Source organism: Protopterus annectens, chromosome 3.part0 (genome assembly GCF_019279795.1).
Source record: "Protopterus annectens isolate FY-2018-M chromosome 3.part0, PAN1.0, whole genome shotgun sequence".
NCBI classification, from domain to species: domain Eukaryota; kingdom Metazoa; phylum Chordata; order Ceratodontiformes; family Protopteridae; genus Protopterus; species Protopterus annectens.
Genome location: NC_056731.1, coordinates 735,880,955 through 735,896,935, shown reverse-complemented (window position 1 = coordinate 735,896,935; position 15,981 = coordinate 735,880,955). Strand labels below are relative to the sequence as shown.

General features: G+C 41.6%; 1 protein-coding gene across 1 annotated transcript in view; it reads left to right on the top strand.

Annotated features, from left to right (window-relative positions):
• Positions 1 to 15,981, top strand: part of DPY19L1 (dpy-19 like C-mannosyltransferase 1) — a 2,139,210-nt gene that overhangs the window by 451,671 nt on the left and 1,671,558 nt on the right. The window lies entirely within an intron of this gene.

The window sequence follows — 15,981 nt, the reverse complement described above, 5'->3', positions numbered from 1 at the left end:
AATATTCATAAAAAATAGTTACACCTCAAGACTGGTCAGGTAATATGTACTTGAGCTTCTCCATGTCCAGCTCACCACATGCAAAGTCCAATTCCTTATCATTGCAAGCTATAGGTCCCCTTCTGTGGACACCCATAACACATACATAAACAACTTGAAGTTGCTGTGCATTGAACCCAACACTGTACTCCTGGGAGACTTAAACTACCCCACTATAAATTGGGAAACATACATGACTTCAAATACGCAGACCCAGTAATTTTTGGACTTTGTCAACATAAGTGCTCTGGACCAGCAAGTCCATACACCCAGTAGAGGCGCTAACATCCTTGACCTGATCCTCACAAACATGGGTAAACTTTGCACCTGTCCTTGTATAATGTCCTTGTTTGTCAAGTCTGGACCATAAGACTATATCGTTTGAAATTGAACTAAAACCAGTGATCCCATCTAATCCTCATATATTTAGGAATTATTCCAAAGCAGATCTCCTACTAGTGAGTGATACCATGGCAAAGTGTCAAGCCCCACCCCCAAACCACATAAGCTGTGTTCCCTTCTGGAATTGTTCACATATACCATCATGAAAACAGCTGCATTGAGGCAGCTTTATCCACCCGAAATAAGGACAGAACTAATTCAAAGAACAAGCCACCGTTATGGAATCCCAACATCAGCAAGTTGCAGAATGAAAGGAAGAAGAACATGGCAAAAACTAGGAAGTGCAGTGCCCATCAGTTCAAGAAATCCCTCATCAAACTAAATAAGCAACTCAGGAGTCTTATCAAGTCCACCAAAGCCAAATTTCAGCAAAGATTGCCTCACAGACAAAGGCTTCCCTCAGTACCCCTCAAGATGCCATTTACCATAACCCCCTGGACAAAATTAGCAAACAAGTCCTCATATATGGATTCTTTTTTGCTTTGGAGAGCACATTGAGAACTTGATTATGGGGACCGCTTCACAGTCTTATCTTTATGCTCAGCCTCCAATTGCCAACTGAGAGGTGATCTGTGCCTGGCTTACAAGACATTATTTGATCCAGCGTTGATGGACTTGCTGTACATCTGCAAGTCTAACAGCATTAGAAATACCTGAACAAAAGACCTACAACTTGTTTGCAACATAAATAGAATGTGTTGGAGGGACAGATATACAGTATGTCTCAGAGACTAAGAGACTACCTCTACTCTGGAACATTCTTGTGAAGCAGAGTTCATCCCTGACTCTATTAAAACATAACCTGGACCAATGAGTGGGGAGCTAAAAATTTACCCCTGGACTGGAACCTTTATCCATGTTAGACAGAGCCAGGTTGTAAATGCTTTGTCACTTAACTAGTTGCCTGAGTAATTTATCCTGTCATTTACAAATGAGAAAACACAGTTAGACTTAAAAAGGCCTTGTAGGGTCAGTAGCCTAGTAATCATTTATGAACCACCGTTCTTCCAGATAGAAATCCTGTATTGTTATTTATTTCAACGTTTATTGGAAATCTAAGTACATTCACCATTCTGGGTAATGGATACAAACTTTGAAATGCACTGTGCTGCAGATTATTATTCATTAACTAGTCTTGGTGTAATATGATCCGTCGTAGCTGACTATGTTTTCGAGGCCATACTCTGGCATACTTCAGGTATGCCGTGGTAGACTTATTTTTAAGTGTATTTATTTTGGGATATCTTTGAGTGATATTGGCTGTGATTGCTCAGACACTTTTCTAGCTCTGTATTTTTGTAAAATTGCTTGGGAAACTGTTTATCAGAATTGGCATTATTAAAGAGGTTTTCTCTTCGGAAACTTGCACTGTCCCTGAACATCTGCTGTTAAGTTTAACTTATGCGACTGTACTGTGTTCATCATTTTGATTACTGCTGCAGTAGCCTTAGCTATATGGGTAGATTAACTTAGCTAACTACATTTCAGAGGTGGAAGAAGAAGAGTGCAGGAGCTCCAGGAAAATGGTCCTAGCAAAGCCTGACCTGAACCCAAAGAAGAATCAGATGTATAGTGCTTTGTAAAAACATGTGGAGAGGACCAAGTAGCAGTTTCTAGAATACAACTAGAGTACAACCATTTTGAAAAAGCCACAGATGAAGCCAGGATGCTGGAAGAGTGAGCCTTGACCCTGCCTTTCTTTTCCTTGGACAGGAATGCTCCTTTATGCTTTTCCTCTCTTTCCACTAATACCCAGAGCAATTCTGAAGATTCAGAAGAAATCCTCCAAGATCATGATGGTGACTTCCTTCTGGCCCAGGCAGCAATTTTTCTTCTTTTTGCAAATGGCCAGGTGCAATTACCATAAGCTTCTTCACAAACCAGGTCTACTCTGACAAGAACAGTGGTGTTGGATACACCCTGACATCAGTCAACTTCAGTTGACTGCCTCCCAAAAGTACTAAGCTACAGTAATCCAGCTATATAGCTAAGGTTACTGCAGCAGTGATCAATATGATGAACGTAGTACAGTTGTTTAAAGTTGATATAACAGTAAATGTTCGAATAATAATCGCTGCTGCAGTAGCCACTAAATGCCTCCACTCCTCTTTGTTTTTTGGTGTTTTTTATGCCAGGGTGTGGAAATTTATTTTATGTTGTTCTAGCATTGTCTTTTCAAGATTCAGCCTCTTTCTCTCTTTTAGCATGAAATCTCTGAAGGGCTCCAGACCTGTCATTTTAGTTCAATCAGCTTAAGTTCTGTAACTGTTTGGGTGTGTGCAAGGTGCCCTGAAACTTTTGAAGCTGGATTGCTTGCTGTATCCTTTGCAGGGTACAACCCATACAGCTAAAGCTACGTCAGCAGTGATCATTTTAACATATACTTTTTATGGTAAGTTTACTTGCACAAATGTACTTTCTTCAGACCACTCACTCACTTCTTAGGTTTCTTCTGGTGTAGTCCATTTGACCACCGTAAACCAGGGTTCAGCCATGTCCTCTTGGGTGCTCTCATGTTTGAACCTGGCATAGGAGAACCAGGAGTTTTATCAGGGGACGCTACTGGATGTGTCCAGGGGAAGAAACCTTTTGAAGGGGCACTGATTACTCTTCTAGTCAGTCATCGAAGATAAATGTTAAGAAAAAATAGAAGATTAAATGTTGTTCCTGTAATGACACAGTATCTGTAAGTAAAGGTAGTTTTCTTACCTTAGCTAAGAAATTGTTAATGACAGTCATTCCTTGTAACACAGTCTTTAGTACCACTTAAGTGGGTCAGTTGAAATATCCCTGAGGAAGATGGGTCTGACATAGGGAAAGACATGACTTTGCCTCCTACAGATTACTGAGCTTGTTACTCTGATACTGTGGAAAACTGGTCCTTACAGCCTTCTTGGGAAGAAATTTCTTTTCTTAAATTGTTGTCAGGGTGATTTAGGTGTTTTTGTGGGAACTAATGGATGTTCCCACTGTATTGAGGATATTTTTATGATATGTTGTAAGTGGGTTTGCCTCATTCTGTGGCTGTTCCTCTTCTAGTGTTAGCCTTGAAAAAGGTATATTATGCTGCCTGTAGCACTCCTGATCCACACCTTGCACTCAAGCACATGAGCTTTGCAAAGTTTCTTAAACTAGAAAGTACTTGTTTTCTCTCCATAAGTCTCACCCTGCAGCAAACTCAACTTCTATTCCAGCAGGTAACAAGCTACTGGTTTCATCCAGGTCTTCCCCTGTGGATTTAAAGGGGTAGGTTTTGGGACAGATTTGGTGTTACAATTTTTATTCTTCACTTTATCATAGAGAATTGTTTGTGGCATTGAGAATTCTTAATTATTAGTCCCATGTGTGGAAGTTTGTGCTTTTTTGTATAGATATTTAGCTACAAATCTTTCCCCTGAAGGGAGTGCCTCTCTCAATCTTATTGTTTTTGACATGTCTTTAATATCTATACATACCTCAAAGATGTTTATGACTCTGCATATACTGTGTCTATGGCCTCTGTTTCTACTGTTGTTTGAGAAAATATGCCTGGGTAAGAAATCAGACGTGTTTCTGTTAAAATAAAGTATGAATTTTTGAATTCAGCTTCAGATAAAAATGTTTTATTTGGCTTATCTGCTACTCAGGTCCACAACAATTTGATAAAAAAGGGAAATTAGTATAAGGAGTTTCTAAGATTTTTCGGACACCATTTCAAATCTCCCAGATACTTTCATGCCTAAGAAACAAATAGAGGGGGTAGAAGTGGAACAATAAACAGAAACTTTACAATAAAGGTACAGGCTACACTTCAGGATGTCTGCTCCATTCTCCCTCCTATCTTGCCTCAATCTCTCAAAACCTGTCCTAGCAATTGGCTCTGTTTATTCCTCTTTAGCAACCAATTCTGACAGATTCACAAGGGTAAAAGTAGTTCAGAAGCAATACATGTGACAATGGTTGGAAAAACTTCCTTTCAGTGAAGTTGTTCCCTAGCCTCCAAACCAAACAGAAATTTTCCTCAGGCTCTTCAGCTTTGCTCAATGTAGGAGTCCTAGAAAGAGTGCCATTTATTCAAGGGGCAAAGGCTTCTATTCCAGAACGCAGTACCAAAGAAAGAGCCTTCTTTGAGACCAATTTTAAATCTTCCTTCTTATTTCAGTGTTAGGAAGTTTCAGTACTCAAGATGTTAACCCTTCTGAGTCTTTTGCCTCTTACTCCCTAGGGAAACTTTATGGCAACATGAGTCCTAAAAGATGTCTGAACTTCTGTCTGCGTCACACGATCAGTTGTGTGCATTACCATTTCTGTTATCTGCCACTTCAAGCATGTTTACTCACTGTTTAGCAATAGTCATTGATTATAGCAGACTGAATTGCATTCATTTTTTTCTTCCTTGCTTTTCTTTACAGTTTTCTCCCAGAAGTCGAGAGGCCTTAACATGGCTTTCAACAGTTCTTACCAATCTGGGTTTGAAGATAAACATTTAGAAATCCTCTTTGACCACTAGAACAGTGAATTGTCTTTCTAGTATGTCTTATAGACACTCCACAGAGAACATTTTTGATGCAAGAGAATGTGGAGTTTTATTTGAAAACATTCCTGAGCGTCTCATTTTTGTCTCAGACTTCAGATAGACAGTTTCTCAGGGTTCTGGGGTTCATGGCATCTATCATTTTAATGATTCCTCTTGCTAGGTTGTACATGAGAAAGAATGTAATGTAATCCTGTCTCACCTCCATTATTATGTGTGGGTTCGGAGCCGATCCTCGGCTCCGACTCGGCCGCTTTTAGAAATCCTGAAAACTTCTGATTGGCTCATGGCTAGGAGGTATCCCATGATGTATGAGCACACTCCCCAGATCTTGTTTGCCACGTCTTCAGTTGGAAGCTTTCTTGGTTGGCCGTGGCTAAGTGATACCTTTTTTATTTCTATTACTTCCTTTTCAATTTATTGCTTATAGAGAGTTTTCTGTCATAGCTTATTACTGACAGTCATTTTTTTTGTGACTTCAACCGGATTTTACTTGGTTATCGTATATTGTATTTTCTGGGCCTATTGCTTGTTCGTGTGTGGTATCCCGTGAGTGTGTGTGTATTTGTTTTCTGCTATACTGTTTAAGTTAGAGGTTCTAGTTTCATCCCTATTTTGTTCTTCACACTAGGTCCATTTAAGTTAGAGGACCTAGCTCTCCCCCCTTTTTATTTATTTATTTATTTTTTTTTTCCTTAGAGTGTGATAGGGCTAGATCTATTTAGGTTAGAGGATCTAGTTCCTCTCTTGTTGTGTGAGTGTGTTGGCCTTCGTTTGCTGTCAATATGTCTAAGGAAACTAAGGAACACAAACTGTCAGGCTTTAAGAAGTGCATTAAGTGTTTACAAAATATGTCCATCACTGATGGACATAGCGTTTGTGTATATTGCTTAGGGGTCATACATCTGGAAGAAACTTGCCATTTCTGCCATTCTTTTAGCCCTAGAGTGCTCCAGGAATGGAAGAATAAACTTATTTTAAAAGGTCTGTTGAAACCTTCCTTCAAAGAAGACCTAGCCAGTTCTTCTTCCTCTCCTAGGTCACAGTCTTCTAGGAAGGATAAGGGTAAAACTTCAAAACGGCCTACTGTGGCTCCAACTTCTGCCTCTGAACCACCACAGAAGTTACAAAAAGTGGAGTTGTTATCTTTCTCTTCGGCTCCACAGTCTTCGGGGCCATCTGAAATTTTGGGCATAGAACCTGCAGTATCGGTAGCAAGTGTTTCAGTGCCAATCACTAGCAGCCCTCTTTGGAGCCGGTCAACGGATATTCCACCTGTCTCCCCTACCCTTAAATCGCCGATATTACAGAGAGCAAGGTCACCCACGCTGTCCTCCAGATCCTCCAGGAGTCTATCTGAGGAAGACATCGAGAGAGTGGTGCTCAGACTCCTCAAGTCGTCGGCCTTGCCAAAATTTTTATCGGCACTGACCCACTCGGTCTCGGAGCCAACTCCTTATACCTATCCTGCTTTCATTCCTCCTCCAACCCAGATTGGGCTTTTGGAGCCAGTATTGCCGGTACCGACTACAGTGGAGTCTTCGGTTCCAGCACCTCGTGTGGTAGTCTAGGAGCCAAGTTCCGCTCCGACACTCTCGGCGCCGTCCGAAGTGTCTAGGGTCCGAAGCTCCTCGGTCGATCCAGATGGGGACACTTGGAACCAAACTTCTTCAGTGCCGAGTCTTGGTGCGTCAGCCTGAGTGAGTACGGACCCTACATCATTCTCGGAGCCGATCCTTTTGGAGCCGTCGGCACCTCCAGTTTCTTCAGAACCAAGGCATCTTTTGGAGCTGGAGGAATCTGTCTTCATGAAGATGAGGATCATGCTGGATAGCTCATCCGCCCCACGTAGAAGTACCGATGCTATACTCCCTCAAGCACTGACTACAGTCTCAGCATCTTCTCTACCCTCGGATGGCAGAGACCCACAGCCTCAGGACCCCAACTTGGGTGGCCCCCAATCTTCCGAGGCCTCCCCAGAGAACCCCACTGAGGAGCCCCCTCGGAAGAGATCATGTAAGAGGAAGCATGTAGACTCTCCTGATGAGTCTCTCACATCTGACACTGACCTCGATGAGTTGGAGGGGTCCCCTAAGTCGTCCTGTGAAGATGTCTTCTGTGCAGACATCATGGAGATCCTCAGGCAGAGAGGCGGCTGGCCCACTGTTACCCCGTCTGATGAGGAGTCAGTGTACCTGAAGGCTTTCGGGTCTCAACCCTCAGCTTCATGGTTGTCTCTCCCATTTGATGAGTTACTGGATCTTGTGAGTCAGAAAGCATGGCAGACTCCTGATGCCATGGTACCGGTCCCCAGGAGGCCGAACAAGTTTCTTTCCGCCCCTAAAGACAAAGAATTTTTATCCAAGGGCTTACCTGTAGATGCCATGGTGGTGGTGGCGGCCACTAAGAAGGAGTTAGCAGAGACTTCTTCTATCCATCTGCCCAATAAGGAATCCCGAACGATGGATAGATACGGGAAGCGTATCTTCTCTTCAGCGGCTTTTACACTCCGATCGCTGAATTATCTATCACACTTCACAAGACTTCAGAGAGATCTCCTGAAGGAGTTAGGAGATACCCTTCAAGGTACCTCTACTGAAGGAGTCCCATCTACAGTATCTACTCAGTTGGCTATCTTAACATCCATTGTTAACTCCTCCATGAGGCTGATCTCATACGCAGCTGATGATGCGAGTAGGGCGGCGGGTTCAGGAGTCTCCTTAAGGTGACACTCCTGGATGCGTCTATGCAATTTTGCTGAACTTTTCAAGTCTACATTCACCAATGCTCCTGTTGACGGATCCTCTCTTTTTGGACCCAAGGTGAAAGATACCCTCACCAGGTGTGAACAGGAAGGAAAGACTCTCTCTGCCAGGGGAGTCCGTTTTACCGTCTGTTCTAGACCTTACCCTAAAGGTCAGAAGAGTGGTAAAATGTGGTTCAAGAAATCACAGAGATCTTTCCAGGATACACAGCGTGATTCCTCCTTCAGAGGCAGGGGAGGAGGAACAAATGGTAGACGTCGCCCTAGAGGCAGAGGGAGGTCCACAAAATCAGGGAGGTCGCAATTCCTTTTGTGACCGTCCCTATCAGCATTCCTGATGTGGAACCCGACTGTGTGTCTCTGGAGCCGGCCCTGATTTTGTGGACCTCCCCTTTGTACCCAGAAGCCTGGATAAATATCACCCGAGACAAGTGGGTACAAGACATTATCACCAGATGTTACTCTATACCCTTTTCCATTCCACCACGCCCACCCAAAAGGATCCCAGATATACCACCCAATCACAGGGATCAAGCAGCTATAGAGATAGAAAAGCTGCTGTTAAAAAGAGTCATCCAAAAGGTCCCGGCAGATCAGACAGGATTCAGAACATACTCCAGATTCTTTTTAGTTCCAAAAAGAACAGGAGACTGGAGACCCATGTTAGACCTCAGCAGTTTAAACAAGTATGTAAAGAAGTCCAAATTCTGAATGGTTACTCTACAATTCATACTCCCTCTGTTAGGGAAAGAAAATTGGATGTGCTCAATAGATCTCCAAGATGCCTACTACCACGTCAAGATGAACAAAGCATCAAGGAGTTTTCTACGCGTCTGGCTGGGAGCCAATCATTACCAGTTTCGGGCGCTGCCTTTTGGTCTCACTACAGCCCCCCGGGTGTTCATCAAATGCATGACAGTAGTGACAGCCCATCTGAGGTGTTAGGGAATCCAAGTTTTTCCATACCTGGATGATTGGCTCCTGACCGCCACCACCAGGCCTCTTCTACTTCAATCCAGAGACTCCACAATCAAGCTCTGTTCCCAGTTGGGAGTCTCTATAAATTGGGAAAAATCCTTAACTTTGCCCGCTCAATCTATAACCTTTATAGGAGCAAACATAGACACGGTCTCTATGATAGCCAGACTACCAACAGACATTATACAAAATCTTTCACAGCAGATTTACAGGATACTTTCCCTTCGAAGAGTCAAAGCGAAGGTGGTGTTACAACTTCTTGGAACAATGGTGTCGACTATAACATTGGTACCATTAGCAAGACTACATATGAGAATACTCCAATGGCTCCTGTCATCCCAGTGTTCTTTTCAGCAGTTGCCCCTGCATCACCAGATACTAATCACAGATTCTTGCAAAAAGGATCTCCGTTGGTGGATTCAGCCATGTCACCTTACCACAGGGACTCCCTTTGTACCGCACCAACCCGTTGACACTGTGACCACAGATGCCTCTCAGATAGGGTGGGGGGACATTATCTAGGCAGGACTGTCCAAGGTACATAGCAAGATCACGAGACTCATCTGCATATCAATGTCCTACAGATGAGAGCGGTGCTTCTAGCGTTGCAAGCACTTCATGACTTTCTCCCTCTAGGGATCATAGCTATCCAGACAGACAACATGTCGGTGGTATGGTATCTAAACAAGCAAAGAAGAACCCAATCTTACCCCTTATGTGAAGAGGCCCTGCGAGTTTGGAACTGGGCAATTTCTTCCCAACGCTTTCTCATTGCAATGCACATCCCGGGGACATCCAACTTGATACCAGGCAAGCTAAGCAGGGCAATTTTGTTACCTCACAAATGGTCTTTGAACCAGAAAGTAGCCCGTCAGATCTTCCACAAATGGGGACAACCCTGCTGCGATCTCTTTGCCAGCCCCATCAATGCCAAATGCAACACCTTTTTCTCCCTCATTCCTCCTCCGGGAGAGTCTCCGAGAGATGCACTCATCCATGATTGGCCCCTGTGACTTCTTTATGCATTTCCTCCTTTTCCACTCATTCCCAAGGTTATACAGAAAGCAATGTTGTTGGGAAGCAAGATGATCCTCATCACTCCTTACTGGCCTCGTCAGATTTGGTTCCCTTTCCTCGGGTCTCACCTGTTAGACTATCCATGGACTCTGGACCCAGTACCAGACCTCTTGACACACGTCAGGTTCTCTTCATCCCTGTCTCCACACTCTCAAACTGACAGCATGGCCGCTCCAGTTCCGTCATTAGTCAGGCTTCACGATCTGTCTCCAGCTGTACCCCATATCATTACCTCTTCTCATAAGTCCTCAACTAGAAAATTGTATAACAGTAAATGGAAGAGATTTTCTATATGGGCAGATAACAGAAAGTTTAATCCATTTACAGCACCCATTCCTATTGTCTTAGAGTTCCTATCAGAACTTTTTCACCAGGGATCAGCAGCTGCTACACTCAAGAGTTCAGCTAGCAGCAATATCTAATTTTCACGTGGGAATTAATGATTCTAACCTTATGTCCCACAAACTTTGCAAGACTTTTCTCAAAGGTTCTGTGATGTTAAGACCTCCCGTTCAAGATCCCATTCCTCCCTGGGATATAAATCTAGTCCTTTCTAAACTTACTTTGCCACCTTTTGAACCAGCCCATAGGTGTCAATTAAAATTTCTGTCATGGAAGACTCTTTTTCTGGTGGCGATAACTTCAGCCAGACGAGTTTCCGAACTGCAAACCCTATCAGTTAAACCTCCATACTTAATTTTTCACAAAGATAGGGTCTCTCTCCGGATGAATCCTTCCTTTATCCCCAAGGTCTGCTCTCATTTTCACTTGAATCAAACTATCGAATTGCCAGTATTCTTCTCCAGTCACACCAATAAAGCAGAGTATAGATTTCACCAATTGGATGTGCATAGGTAATTGCGTTTCTACAGCCACAGAACTAAAGGATTTAGAAAATCAGACCAGCTGTTTGTTTCCTTTGCTGAAACAAGAATGGGTTTGCCAGTTTCTAAGGTCACACTATCAAACTGCATCTCTTTCATTTATACTTCTGAGGGAAGAGAGTTACCCCTTAAAGTAAAGCGCATTCTACCAGATAATTTTCTACTTCTGCTGCCTTCCGAGCCAGGACTCCTATTGATAATATATGTGCAGCAGCAACATGGGCTACCCCTCATACCTTCATTACCCATTATAAATTGGACCTAACTTCCAGGGGTAGGGCCTCATTTGGTTCCACGGTGCTCAAGGAGCATTTTCCAGTGAGCCACCCGTACAAGATGCTAGGGATGTTGTCCCACACGTAATAATGGAGGTGAGATAGGACTACATAACATAAAGAAGTTATGTACTCCCCATAACGTTCCATGTATGTAGTCCATATCGCTGAACATTATTACAAACCCACCCATTAGCCCCCTTCCTGGAGAATCTGGAAACAGTTTTCTATGGTGGTTTATATCATAAAGGACATTTTTTATTAGAGTTTATTCTTCCGAACCTTTGTTCTCCTTTCTACATTTTCTGCTTATATAGACTAGCAGCAAACAAGATCTGGGGAGTGTGCTCATGCACCATGGGATACCTCCTAGCCATGAGCCAATCAGAAGTATTCAGGCTTTCTAAAAGTGGCCGAGTCGGAGCCGAGGATCGGCTCCAAACCCACATGTAATAATGTTCGGCGAGATGGACTACATACATGGAATGTTATGGTGAGTACATAACTTCTTTTTCTACAATGTCTACAAAATACATGGACCCAACACTTGCTTCCTTTAGATTTTCATGTACATATACTGGGCTTTGTATAAGTGGAACTACACTGGTGGAGACTGCAAATACAAGCAATTAAGGGTCTTCCCTTTTGTCCTCGATTAGCCTGCAGCTATAGAAGCTTCAGAATTTCCTTGGGTAATTGTCCCTATGAGGATAAAGGTGCAAGGCATGTGGAAGTCTTCAGACAGACCAGAGAACAACATTTTGAAAGAGATGTGGGCTGTGATCCATGCCTTTTAAGCTCTTCATTATCTGTGGTCCCTGGACCTCTCCTGATGATCACAGGCAACACTACAGTGATGTGGTACATCAACAAGATAAGGGACACAAGGTTGTATCTTCAATACAGGCTGGCTGTGATCGCTTGGGAATTAACTCTTTAGCATTCTTTAATCTTCTAAGAAAATTACATTCTGTCAGAGGAAAATGTAGTGGCAAACAAGCTGAGCAGGACCAGAACAGACCCTCACAAATGTAATTTAAATGAGAGGTTCTTCCAGGTATTGATCCTTTTCTGGGGAACACCTCAGGTAGATCTGTTGGCCTTCTTTCAAAACATTAAGCTTAATAGATGCTTTTCTATTCCCTTTGAAAGGAATATTTTTTATGCATTTCCACCCCTTACACTGATATCCATGGTAATTCTTAAGATTCCGAAGGACTTCAAAAATATTTGTGGTATCCCCATTTTTGGCCCATGTAGTATTGGTTCTACCTTTTTATTGAATTGACCAAGGGTAGTTACCACAAGCTTCCTCACTATCTGGGTCTGCTCACACAAGTCAGAGGGAGTTTGATATATCCCATTTCTGATACCTTGTAGGCATCTCTTTTTAGAAATCCTGCAGCAGGTACTAAAGGAGGCAAGAAATCCTGCTGTTATAAAATCTTATCTTGACATGTGGAAGAATTTTCTAGCTTGTGCTTACCCAATAACTAGGGCCATATCTTGGATTGTACCACTGGTGCTCAAGTATTTGTATGAGTTATTAGCCTCTGGCCTCGTTACTGCTTTGTCAAGGAACATCTTGCAGCCACTTCAGCATGTCTGCCCATGGATCCTTCTCTTTCTTCAATATTTTCTTAGTAAAATAGTTTCTGATAGGAGTGTTTCACCTAAGATCACCTTGTAAACAGGTTGTTCCTTCCTGGGATCTTAACTTTCTGCTGGAAGTGTTAACCACATTTCCATTTGACCCTGCACTTCAGGCAGATTTAAGATTCATTACATGGAAAACTGTTTTTCAGATTGCTTTGACATCTGTTAGATGAGTATCTAAGTTACAAGCTTTCTTTGTGGGTAAACCCTATCTTGTCTGCTTTTGGGATAGGGTATCAGTAAGAACAAATCCCTCATTCATGACCAGGGTGGTTTCAGAGTTTCTTTGAATCAGGCCATCAGTCGCCAAGTGTTCTGTCCTAGCCCTCAGAACATGGATAAAGGGTTCTGCATACTCTGGATATATGTAGGCAGCTCTGGTACTACCGTGACAGAACCAAGTCCTTTAGAAAAGCCAATCATCTATTTGTTTTGGGACTAAGAAAGGTTATCCCAAGTCAAACAGATGATTTCCATTTGCCTCTCTTCAACTATTGCCTTTTGTTATGTCCACCATGATAAAATCACTCCAGGCAGTATTAAGGCACACTCTTTGAGGGCCTTGTTTTCTTTGGCAGCATATTGGAAAGGGGTGGACTCTAGAAGCTTTCTAGAGACCGCTACATGGTCCTCTGTATATACCTGTTCAGTGCTTTACATACTGGACTTTTTTGTCTAGATCCAGGACTGGCATTGCTAAGACCATTCTCCCGGAGCTTCTAGCCCCATCTTCTTCTCCTCCCTGGGTGGACAAGCTTTGGTAATCAACCCATATAGTGTATAAAGGCTACTGCAGCAGTGGGAATGATGAACATAATACAGTTGTGCACGTTCCACTTCCCTTTGGCAGCAGATGTTCAAATTCCTCACTGCTTTAATAGTCACCCCCCCTGCACACACACTGTCTTCCTAGTAGTTGTTGGGAAATAGCTTGGTGGATTTTATTTGTTTAGTTCAGCATGAGTAATGAGGAAAGAATCTTACATGATGTGGATCTCCACAAGCAGCTGAGATACTACTTGGACAGAACAAAATCCATGCTATTTATTTCTGCTATTCTTACCATACGAAGCCATTTCCATGGCATTTTTGGTTCTGGAAATTGAGGTAGGGAACCTCAATTTATGGTGGGATAGCTATGACATCTGTTTAAAACAGTGAAAGCATCACATGCCCTTAATGTAATTTTATTTGTTTTTTCTTGCATCAAAAGTGTAAGTCATATATATATATTGAAAGTCAAAATCCTGAAAAATGGACATGTCTGCAAGGCTCATGTGTCTGCTGCCTATTTGCTGTGGCTGTGGTGTTAGTTCAGGGTCAGGTCCAGGTAATGGTTTGTTAGGGTTTTGGTTAGGGGTTGGTAAGTAGGGAGGTTTAGGGTTAGGGCGCCAGGTTAGGCATGTATGCAATAGTGACAGAACTATATATATATATATATATATATATATATATATATATATGGTTTCACTTCATATACTCGAAATGCTGAAAAAACGAATTTCAGCATTTCGAGTGCATGAAGCCGAAACTTCAGAATAGCGAAAATACATAAGCGCGAATGTGAATATGTCGAATCCATGCTTGTGCAGTGACACTACGTTATGGGAAGTGTTTGTTTGGGATGTTTGTGTTCGGAATTTCAGGTGAGTGAGTGTATGTGAGCGTTTTTGTAATGTATGTGTGGTGTGTGTGTGTGTGTGTGTATGTGTGTGTGTGTGTGTGTGTGTGTGTGTGTGTGTGTGTGTGTGTGCAAGGGACTGTAGAATGTGTGTGTTTGAGTTTTGTTTTTTTTTTTCTCTGTGTGATCTCGGAGTTAGTATATATAAGTGGGGGGGGTGTGGGGGCCGCAGTTTAGTGTAGGTATGTGTATGTGCGGTGTTTTGTTGTGTTTTTGTTTTTTGTGGTGTAGGTGTTGTGGTTTGTGTGTGGTGTAGTGTATGTGTGTTCGGGTTTGTGATTTCGGCTTTCTGAGGTTTTGGTGTTTTGATGGTTCCGACTTCATGCACTCAAAATGCTGAAATTCAGGATTTCAGCATTTCGAGTATATGAAGTGAAACCGTATATAGATATATATATATATATATATATATATATATATATATATATATATATATATATATATATATTGAATATGGAAATTTTCCGTCATCTGACTTGTGCTTCCCTCAAGAACAATACTCATAGTCATATAATGTTTATCATGGGTCTCCTTTATGTGCTCGAAGTCCGAGAATATCGAATACGATATTCTCGACACGAGTATACCGAAAGAGTAAAACATCAAAAATGTAAACGGAAATCTCTGTAGGTGGAGATTTCTGTTTACTTCAATGTAGTGTGATCTCGGAGTTGGTATATTTAAGTAGCGGGGGGTGTGGGGGTGCAGGGGGGCTCACCCCCCCTGCCTACACTAGTTTAAATTTTTTTTTGTGTATTTTTTTTTTTTTGGACTTCGATTGTTTAATAGTTCGATGCATATGGTTCGATCCATATGCATTCAAGCTATTAAACTTTCGAGGTCCTAAAGAAGACCCGTTTATCATTGCATATCGGTTTGCTTGTCTTTGTGTATTGTTAAAAATCATCAACCAAGTTCATTCTGTAGCTAGTAGCCTAGCCATTTTTAATGAAAAAATTTCTGGAAAATTTTAAACTGTTTCCAAAATATGATCCCTCTAATAGGCCTACACAGTTTTTTGGCTACTGTTTTTGCCAGTTGTCTCACAACAAGCATATACATTTGTATAGATGGAAGTGGTTGAAATGACATAAAAAGAAAAAAAAAGAAGGATAAAAAATGCATCATTGAAGATGTTTTCTCTTCAGAAACTTGCACTTTCCCTAAACATCTACTGTTATGGTAAATCAAACATGGTAATGGATAGATTACAAATGAACTCCTACTCTTTATCACATAAACATATCACATAAACATATGCATAATTTATCAGTGAGAGTTAAAATGCATTCAAAAACTAACAATATTGTAAAAATAAGACATGAAGGTTCTAAATAAAACTTCTCTGACATTGGAAACATTCTTGATGCTTTTAAATGTCATTATACATTTCATAGTAAAGTTTTTAATCCAGATGTTAACTCTTCAAATTTAAATCTAGACTCTCTTAATGTTAAGAAAATTCCTGCAGAATTAAAAGCTAAACGTCAAACACATATTTCATATAAAGAAATTATAAAGTTAAAAAATAAAAATAAAAAAAAACAAAGTTCCAGTAATGGATAGTATTATAATAATAGAAGTCTATAAACCTTTTCCTCCTTATATCACATCATTTTTTTCATAAAACTTTGACTGAAATGCAGTCACAAGGAAATATTCCTCCTCTTTGGAAATATGTATTAAGTATCCCTATTCTTAAAGAGAATAAA